At 46.3% G+C, this 9,061-nt stretch overlaps 1 long non-coding RNA gene across 1 annotated transcript; it reads left to right on the forward strand.

Moving 5' to 3' along the window:
* The first annotated feature begins 15 nt into the window (after positions 1-15).
* LOC112550550 lies at positions 16-4,920 on the forward strand. The gene is made up of 4 exons (XR_003094452.1): positions 16-521; positions 1,079-1,145; positions 2,286-3,713; positions 4,724-4,920. It is a non-coding gene; the product is annotated as an uncharacterized LOC112550550 (long non-coding RNA).
* Positions 4,921-9,061: the final 4,141 nt, after the last annotated feature.

The following is a 9,061-nucleotide window of genomic DNA, read 5'->3' on the forward strand; positions in this document are numbered from 1 at the left end:
AGGAATGGGAAAGAGCAAAGGTGGAGGTGCAGCTCTAGAAACCCAGGCAAAGAGGGAACTCAAACTTGGGACCTCAACCTTAGCAAGCCAGCTCACCTACCACTGGGCTACAACCTAGTGGCTACCAACATGCCTCCCACTCCACCCCTCAGTGGGCAAGAGGCATTCCAGGGAAGCGGGCTGGAACCCAGACCCCTGCAGCACCACTAAGAAAACGTGGTCAGCCCTGGTGGCCATTCCAGGCTGTGGCCCCTGCATTTACCTGGATGCCATCCAAGGCAGCAGCCCCAACTTCAAGCCACCCCTGACCTGAAGCTTCTGTTAGACATGGGAAACCTGCTACTCTCCAGGCCTCTGCCAAAGGAAGGGGACAAGGCACTATGCTCAAACTGCACTTTGTGCAAGTCCCTGATATGGAGAGGGTTTCTCTAACCTGCTGAGTCTGCACTGGGCTGGGCCAGTCCTAGGGCCACTTCTGGGCTACAGGAGGACAAGCACTGAAGTTAGAAGCCATCAGACAGGTAAAAGGACTTAAATGTAGACCTTCACTCTGGGCCAGCATATAGCCACAGCACGGCTTGGTGTATTCACCTGGAATAGGGAACAGCTGGGTTCTAAAACTCTCCTCCTCTGCAGCTGAGTGAGAGGCAATGCCTACCCCAGGCTGAAACCCTGCCCTGAGTCACCAGGCTGTGCTGCCATGCTCTTTTCTTCAGGCAGAAAGGACAATAGAGCTTTTTGGTTTGAAGCATAGTCTTTGCTTCCCATCTCAAGCCCACTTGTAGGGGGTTGACTCAAGGGACACAATTCTGTATTGTGTATCTCAACATCACAACTCTGCTGCTGACCCAACTTGGGGAGCAGTTTGGTTCCATGTGACAGAAATTCTGTTGTGTCCAGCTGGCTTTTTTGAAAGCCTAAGAACTTACATTAAAAAATAGAAAATAATATATTACGCCTGCCAAATTAAACATTCAGAAGTCAAGTGATGCAGGAATTAAGGTTGTCTGTGAAAAATGTAATTCAGCTCCTGCTGTGCATAGTCTTTAATTACCTGATCACATTTCATTTTTTCCAGCGTACCTCTCTCATTCAGTATGTAGGAAGGATGGTCCTGAGGGGATGTATTCACAACTGCAATTTAGGTCAGTGGGAACTATGCTCTGAACATATAAACTGTCATATAATACTAAGCACTCTAAAAATCAGGTCCTATATAGCTCAACCTGGGCACACAAATACAAAGGCTTTTCTATGTAAAACTACACCTAACTCTCACCTGTCCATTGTTACATATCAGTAGTTAATAATCCACTGTTGATTGCAGGGCATCTTATACATTTCTCTTCTATAGCCTTTTTTTAAGATAACATACAAAGTCTCTTCTCACAAAACCATGCTGTCTGTCGATTCTACTTCTCTAGATTGCTGCTTGTTACAAATCACAGTACTACCTGCCACACTTCTGGATTTCAGAAATATCTGTTTTCTAACACTAGTCAGAGAAAGACAGAAAAAGGAACAGCATTTTTTTCTGAAGCACTTCAGACTTCTCCCTGGATTCCTAAGTATTTTTCCCAGCCTCCACTGGCATGCTAACCAACATATGAAGGCTATAAATGGAGTCATCTGGGGGTGGAAATGGGAACATCTGTGAGCTGAAATGCAGCACACAAGGAGAGCTTTTACAAGAAGCAGAGTAGAAAATGAACCATTATTTTGCTAAAAAAGGCAGACTGTCCTTCCTACATAGGCAAATACCCGGATGGAATTTCTCCACAATCCCAACAGAGTCCTATGTGTGTGGATTCCCCAGTAGTTACTGAATGTATTCCTATTCCTTTGGTTGTATTCTTTCTCTCCCACACACAACAATTCACCCTTTATGCACCAATGACTCCAAGTTAGCCTGTCCTGAGGTAGAAGCTCACTAGCCAAAAGTTATGCCAGCCATTTTTCCTTTCAGGAGTACTGTTGAACCAAATGCTGGCTCTCACCCTAAGAAAACCCCCCACAAATACATTAGACAGTATCTTAGACTGGAAGAGCTTCAAAATGTATGTTTTCCACTAAGTCATCAATTATAGTTTAAATCCAAAATGAGTTCTGAAAACAACAGAACCATCTCCCAAAACATGGTTTGGTATCCCCTAGCCTCCACACAAACCCAGCATAATACAATTCTCATTACTGTAATTGGGAAACCTTAAAACATGCCAAACTGTGAAAGCTACAGTGGTACAAAATCTCTTTTTATGACTTGGAAATTCTTTCACTTTCTTCAGCAACAACAGTCTTTCTCAAGTTATGGAGAACACCACAGTCATGTACATGCCTCACAAGTTGTTTGTTCCCTGTGCAGTCTTCAGCAAACAAAGAAGGAGAAGGAAGCAGGATCATGTGAAGGGAAATGACTGATATAAGGAAAAGAAATTGGCTCCTATTTCTAGACCCAATGAACCAGATTCTGTATCATGATCCTATGCCTCAGGACGTTGACAGCTCTACCTCTTAAATAAAGACCTAACCAGAAAAGCTGAGTCTGGGACTGAATGCTTGGAATTCCAATTGGTGGTATCTATCTATAACAGCCTTGTTCACATTTGATATATTGCCATATGTCCAGGATGTGACTGGCGGGTGTTAGGCTGTTACAAGTCAAGTTAAACTCTTTTTTGTGACACCAGAAGAGTCACAGATTCTTCAGCTTGCAGGATCTGGGTCTGTGATGTCACTCAAAGATGATTCCAATTTGAATGTTAAGGTTTGTTAGTCTTTGTTTAGGGGAAATTCATATTGATTTCCTGATGCATATACCTGATGAATAAAGTGATCATCATTGGTGAGGGAGTGCTTTCTTTACCCCAGAAACCTGACTTTCAGTAGCTCCCATACCTGAGTAAAGCACTCAGCCTTTGGAGTTTACTGATTCATTTCATCACTGAGTCCTCAGAAAGATTGAGGTGAATCAAGATTAGAGACAGAACAGTGCCAAAACCTGAGATATAAAGCCTCCTCAAAATGTTGGAACTAAAGCCACATTATTGGTGATGTGCTACCAACATTTTAACCGAAGACTCATGCAGGTATTTCTACTGCATCAGCAGTAAAAGTGTTATTCCTTGGGTAAAAAGCATCTTGTGAGATAAAATCTGGTAGTGCTGAAAAATCGTGGAGATTCTTGCTTGAAAAACACTTGTTCAGCACTCCCTGGCAGCCAGGATGATTGTCTTCCATGACTGTCTTATCTGTTGGTCCAAAGATGGCTGATGAGGCTGATCTGTGAATAGCAGACTCTTTTGCAACTTGGGCTCATGTTTCTGTGTGGGGTGGGTGGCTCCGGATTCTTGATTCACTCTGCGAGACTGTTTCTGCTGCTCCTGTTTTTCCCTCTCCTGTTGTCATCATAAGGTTTCAAAGTACTGAGATCCTTGCAGCAGACTCTTCCTCCATTTGTAGCAGTCCTGTGTGATAGTCTCCCATGAGTTGATGCCAACGTTGCCTTTTTCAAGTTGGCCTTGAGGATGTCCTTGAAGCGCTTTCTCTGCCCTCCTCTTGGGCATGCTCCTTGACTGAGCTGGGAGAATAAAACTTGCTTTGGGAGTCAGGAGTTGGACAACCAGATGATGTGGCTGCCCCAGCAAAGCTGATGTTGGATGATTATCGCCACCTCGCCGCTCATGGTGTTCGCCTGCAAGAGGACGTTCATGTTGGTATGTCTATCTTCCCACTGGATTTGAAGGATCTTTCACAGGCAGCACTCATGGTACTTCTCCAATAACTTGAGGTCCTATAGGTTGTCCACATCTTAGCTCTGTACAGTAAGGTGGGGATCACAACTGTTTGATAAACCATGAGTTTGGTTTCAGATTTGATGTCACGATCTTCAAACACCTGTTTCCCAGGTGTCCAAAGGCTGCATTTGCACACTGAGGTGATATTGGATTTCTTTGTCGATGTTAGCCTTCTGTGAGAGACAGCTTCTGAGTTACGGAAAATATTCAATGTTCTCCAGAGTCTCATGGTGAATCTGAATTACAGGAGCTCTATGGAAGTACAAAATATTATTTAATTTTTAAATGAACAGATGTTAACTAATACCTTCATATTCCCAGTTTTTTCTATCTCAATAAAACTTCACAGCTGCCCGATGCTGGGGGAATGCAGTTTAGTGAATGGACAAGGATTCTCTCAATTTACAGAGCAGAGCATGACAGGCACAAATTCTATCTCAGTGTAAATGTCATGGGCCTAAATGGGTGGCACCCTTTTAAGATTTCACAAACATTAAAAGGTTTTAAGTTAAAGGTGCCCTTCCCACAGTTCTAAGTTGTGTGCAAACCAGGCAAGGCAGGCACAGAGAGGGAAAGAGTCAAGGCAGGCACAGAGAGGGAAAGATCCTTCAAGCAAAGTCCAGTCTTTCTAAAAACTCTCCATACAATTGCCCTTTTAAGAAAACCAATATTTTGGTCCCAGCTCTCTTCTTTCATTTCCAGGCTGATGTAATGCCTTAGTAAGTTTCAGACAGAGTCACATGGTGGCTTCTGAGGTCAGAGCCCTGGGTGGCTTTGTTGTCTGTCTGCCTGCCTCTTGGGTGTGTGCATGTGAGAGAGGAAAGAGAGTCTCTCTACTTTGATTAGTTGGAATTTGCATGCACAATGCAGGCAAATGTGCCAGTGTTACTCTCAGCCCCAATTGGCTTTACGATGTTTCTGTATTTCAGTGTCCATGCCTTGATTGGCTGAGATGAGAGTGCTGTTTCTGAAGTATATGTTGTAGTTTCTTTTCTGTTCCATCCAGCAAGAGCACAGACCAACTGCAGATGCCTCTTCAGCCTGACAAAGGGTGTTTGTGCCCAAAAGCTTGCAAAGAAGAATTTTTCCAACTATTTTACTTGGTTTAATAAAAGATACAAGATTTACCCAAAAAACCTTGTCTGCCTATGTTTCTGGATACATTTCAGGATCTTTGTCCGAACTTGGATTGGTTAGACAGTGACTGTGTTGTGAATTTGTCAGCGCTGCTGGCACAGCTGTGGCTGGCTTCAAGTGCATCTGCTGTGTTTGTGACAATGTGTCAGTGAGGTGTGTGTGTCTGCTTGCAGAAAGAGCACTCCCCTTTCTGCCCTCCTCCCCCAGTCACGGGAGGGATAGGAAAAGGAGGTGGAGGAAAGGGTGTGACTGTGCACTCTAATCTCTGCATGTGATCTAACTGGTCTGGAAGGGTTTGACAAACAATTAACAATCCTCCAGCTCAGCTGCTGTTTCCCAAAATAGCTCCTGGACAGCGGGAGAGGGGAGGGCTTTTAGACAAAGGTGGCCTCTTTGCAAGCAACATCACTGCAGCAGGCGATGATGGAGAAGGGAAACCTAAGAGATTAAATCAGCAGGGAGCCCGACCCCACCTGGAAAGGAAAACTGTACAAGATAAAAGAAACTCAGGACAGGAAACAGTTTGTGGCATAAATAATAATTAAAGAGCGCTACACACATCACTGAGTTTTAGTTGTTGCTTAAATTTGCCTTCATTTATCCCGTGAAGGAGTCCTCAAGGGGCTCATCGGGATTCATATCACCTCTTGGCTCACCAACACAGCATAGGACTGTCACTAGGCCCTTTCTACTTTTAAACTGGCATGCACAAGCCTATCTTGTTAACAGACAGGTTCATCTCAACAGCCCTTAGCAAAAACCCTGAGCACTCCAGCATAGGTGGGCTGGGACCAGCTCCAAGCAAGCAGGTTGAAAATGCGTATAGCAGCTGGTAAGACCAATACAGCAACAACCAGGATACCTGATCCTATATAGCAGCTGGTGGTTCATCCACCCAAAGTCTTGTTAACAACTTGGTAGAGCTGAATTGGTGCCAGATACAGAGAGAAGTTTTAAGATTGGTGAGCGGACAGAGCCAGATAAGCAATTGTATAATCAAGACGAAGGGACTTATAAATTGCTTGTGATCTTTTGGCTCGATATTAAGTGTAGTAGCCGTAGCATATTAAATGAGGTCCTGACTTAAATTGTGATTGTCTCCTAATAGTGGAGGGAGAAGGGAATGACCATATATCATTCTTTCTTCCTATCTAAAACTAGCCAAATTTTTCACAGTAAGAGTTTATGCACTGAAAAGTCAAGTCAGTTTCAGGTTCCAATTTATGCCTTAGGTTGAATTTGGTTAATGGCCTATGCTGACATTTTTAGGAGTCAAAATGTAGCATTTCAGAATGAAGTTTCCTGCAAATCAGATCTCAAAATGTCATCCAGTAGTGATAAACCAGGGGCGGGCAATTATTTCAGGCGGAGGGCCACTTACCCAGTTTTGGTAAGTTGTGGAGGGCTGCATGGGTAGCCCCGCCCCTTGACAGGTACCCTTCCCCCTGGTCACCATCTTGAGACCAATGTCCCAGGGCCAGCACCGGTGGGGCCCAGAGCAGGGCACAGGCTGGCAGGGGTCTGTGGAGCCGGGCTGGGCTGCACCAGCAGGGAGAGGGGGGAGCTGGCCCGGCTCCATAAAGCCCCTGCTGGCTGGGACCCTGTACCCCTGCTGCCCTGCTCCGCCCCCTGCCAGTACTAGCCCCGAGACACTGGTGCAGGCCCTGTGCTCCCGCACCTGCTCACTCCCAGCATCCCCCCAGCCCCACAATACAGGCGGGGGACAGTACACAGTCCCAACCCCGTGCTTGCCTGCAGGGAACGAGCTGATGCGGAGTGTGGGGAAAAGTGGCCCCTCGCCTGCCCCATGACCAGCGCTCCCTGCTGCAGCCGCTCGCAGCCTGTGCGGGGCTGTCCTGAGAAGGCACAGGCAGCCGCACGCGGGCTGTGAGCAGCTCCAGCATGGGGCACTGGCCATAGAGCAGAAGAGGGTCTGCTTTTCTCCACCCTGCACTCAGCACCAGCTTGTAACCCACCCCCACTGCCAGCCTGGGCCCTGCACTGGCTCTGGGCTTGCCCACTGGGGAATGCACCACTACGGCAGCAGCTGCGGCCCCGCCTTGCTGCACTGGGCAGTGTTTGCTGCTGCTGGTGGGCAGCAGCAGCAAACGCTGCCCAGTGCGGCAAGCAGGGAAGCTGCAGCTGCTGCTGCTGCTGCAGCATAGCCCAGAAAGGCAAGCCTGGAGCCAGCGCAGGGCCAGGCTACAAGTTGGTGCTGAGTGCGGGAAAAGTGGCCTCGTGCCTGCCCCGTGTCCGGCGCCCCACACTGCAGCCACTCACAGCCCACATGGGGCTGCCTGTGCCTGCTCAGGAGAGCCTTGCGCGGGCTTTGAAAGCTGCAGCTGCTGCTGCTGCTGCAGCATAGCCCAGAAAGGCAAGCCTGGAGCCAGCGCAGGGCCAGGCTACAAGTTGGTGCTGAGTGCGGGAAAAGTGGCCTCGTGCCTGCCCCGTGTCCGGCGCCCCACACTGCAGCCACTCACAGCCCACATGGGGCTGCCTGTGCCTGCTCAGGAGAGCCTTGCGCGGGCTTTGAGTGGCTGCAGCAGGGAGTGCCAGCCATGGGGTGGGTGAGGGGCTGCTTTTCCCTGTGCTCAACACCAGCTCCTCCCCTGCCCTTCCCACACCCTACCTTACCTGAGTTTTCCAGGCTGGTGTAGCCAGGAGGTCCTAGGTGGGGAGGCAGGGTGGGGTGGGCGCTGCTGTTGCAGGAGCCCGTCGTGCTTCCCCTGGGTCCTAGTGCCCCTGGTTCCTGTCATTTTTGACAGAAACCAAGAACAGATACATTTTAATTTTCAAAATTTTTTTAGGAGCCCCACAGGCTGGATAGAATGGCCTCACAGGCCAGATGCAGCCCACAGGCTGTATTTTGCCCACCCCTGTGATAAACAATGGGTGCATCTACACAAGACGCTTACAGCTCATTGGCTTAATAACACTGATCAGTAGTGTATCATGGCAAAACCTGTGCTAATAGCTGCTGTACAATGTTATTAGGCTAATGCGCAGTAAGCCTCACTAAACACTGCACCAGCACTAATGCACAGTAGCTTTAGGTTAGTTAATCCTTTATTAAGGAAGTAGTAGTTAGTTAGTCCTTTATTAAAGAAGTAGTAAACTAAATGCACATTAATGAATGTGTAGATCTGCCCAGTGTCTCTGACCTCCTATCCATTTTGCTTGGTATTTAATGTATTTTTAAATACAAGGCTAGGGTGATTCAGAACCTTCTAAAAATGAAGAAGGGATTTCTGCTAAGTAGTGTCTAGGATAATTTTTAAATATAACCAGGGGTACTAAATTAATACAGAAGATAGGGCAGGGTGGCACCTGTAAATTGGTACAAATGCAATCTAGATGCAAAACAACCAACCTAGACTAAAAAAGACAGCTTCTGAATACTGTTGTTAATATATTCAGCTATGAAACTCCACCAGAGGGTCCTATTACAGCAATCACAGCAGCAACCTCTTAAATACAAAGAAAGAGCTTTTCAAAGAGAGTTAGGTTCCAAAAGAAACAGAAAATCCCACTAAGCACTTATCTGCTTTTTCAGACATCCCTCTTTGAAAAATCTTGACCCAAAATCTTTAAAGTCCCAGTGTTTTATGGAATATACCTTGGTTTCCTAGGGGAAAAGTATTTATTTGGCAGATGTCTGTGGTGTTCTGGTAGATGACCCTTCAATTTTATTTAATCTTTCTGTATTCGTTCATCCTGTTATTCTTGAAATGCTTCTGCCATATAGCCCACCATAGGTCAAAATAATGGTTTCCTTTAACAGGTTTCTCTCTCTAAGCCAGTTACACAGATGTGGGCTGGTCTGTGTATACAGCAAACTCATCTCTGCCCTGCTTCTCAAACTCACGCATAGTGCTGGGACCCCTGTTACAACCCATTTTGAGCTGTCCATCCTAATTCAGTGAAGCACTGGAGCAAGTAAAATTTAAGTATGCTTAACTCAGTGATTTGAGTATGCATTTACATGCTTTGCTGAAGTAAGACTGTAATCAGCCACGTTAGCATATTCTCTACTCCAGTTTAGAGTAAACAATACATTAAGAGCAATTTATTAAAATGAATATATTAATTAGGTAAGAACTATCTGTCAACATGGTAAACTGCAATGTAGA

The sequence above is a fragment of the Alligator sinensis genome, unplaced genomic scaffold (assembly GCF_000455745.1).
Source record: "Alligator sinensis unplaced genomic scaffold, ASM45574v1 scaffold471_2, whole genome shotgun sequence".
Classification (NCBI taxonomy): Eukaryota; Metazoa; Chordata; order Crocodylia; family Alligatoridae; genus Alligator; species Alligator sinensis.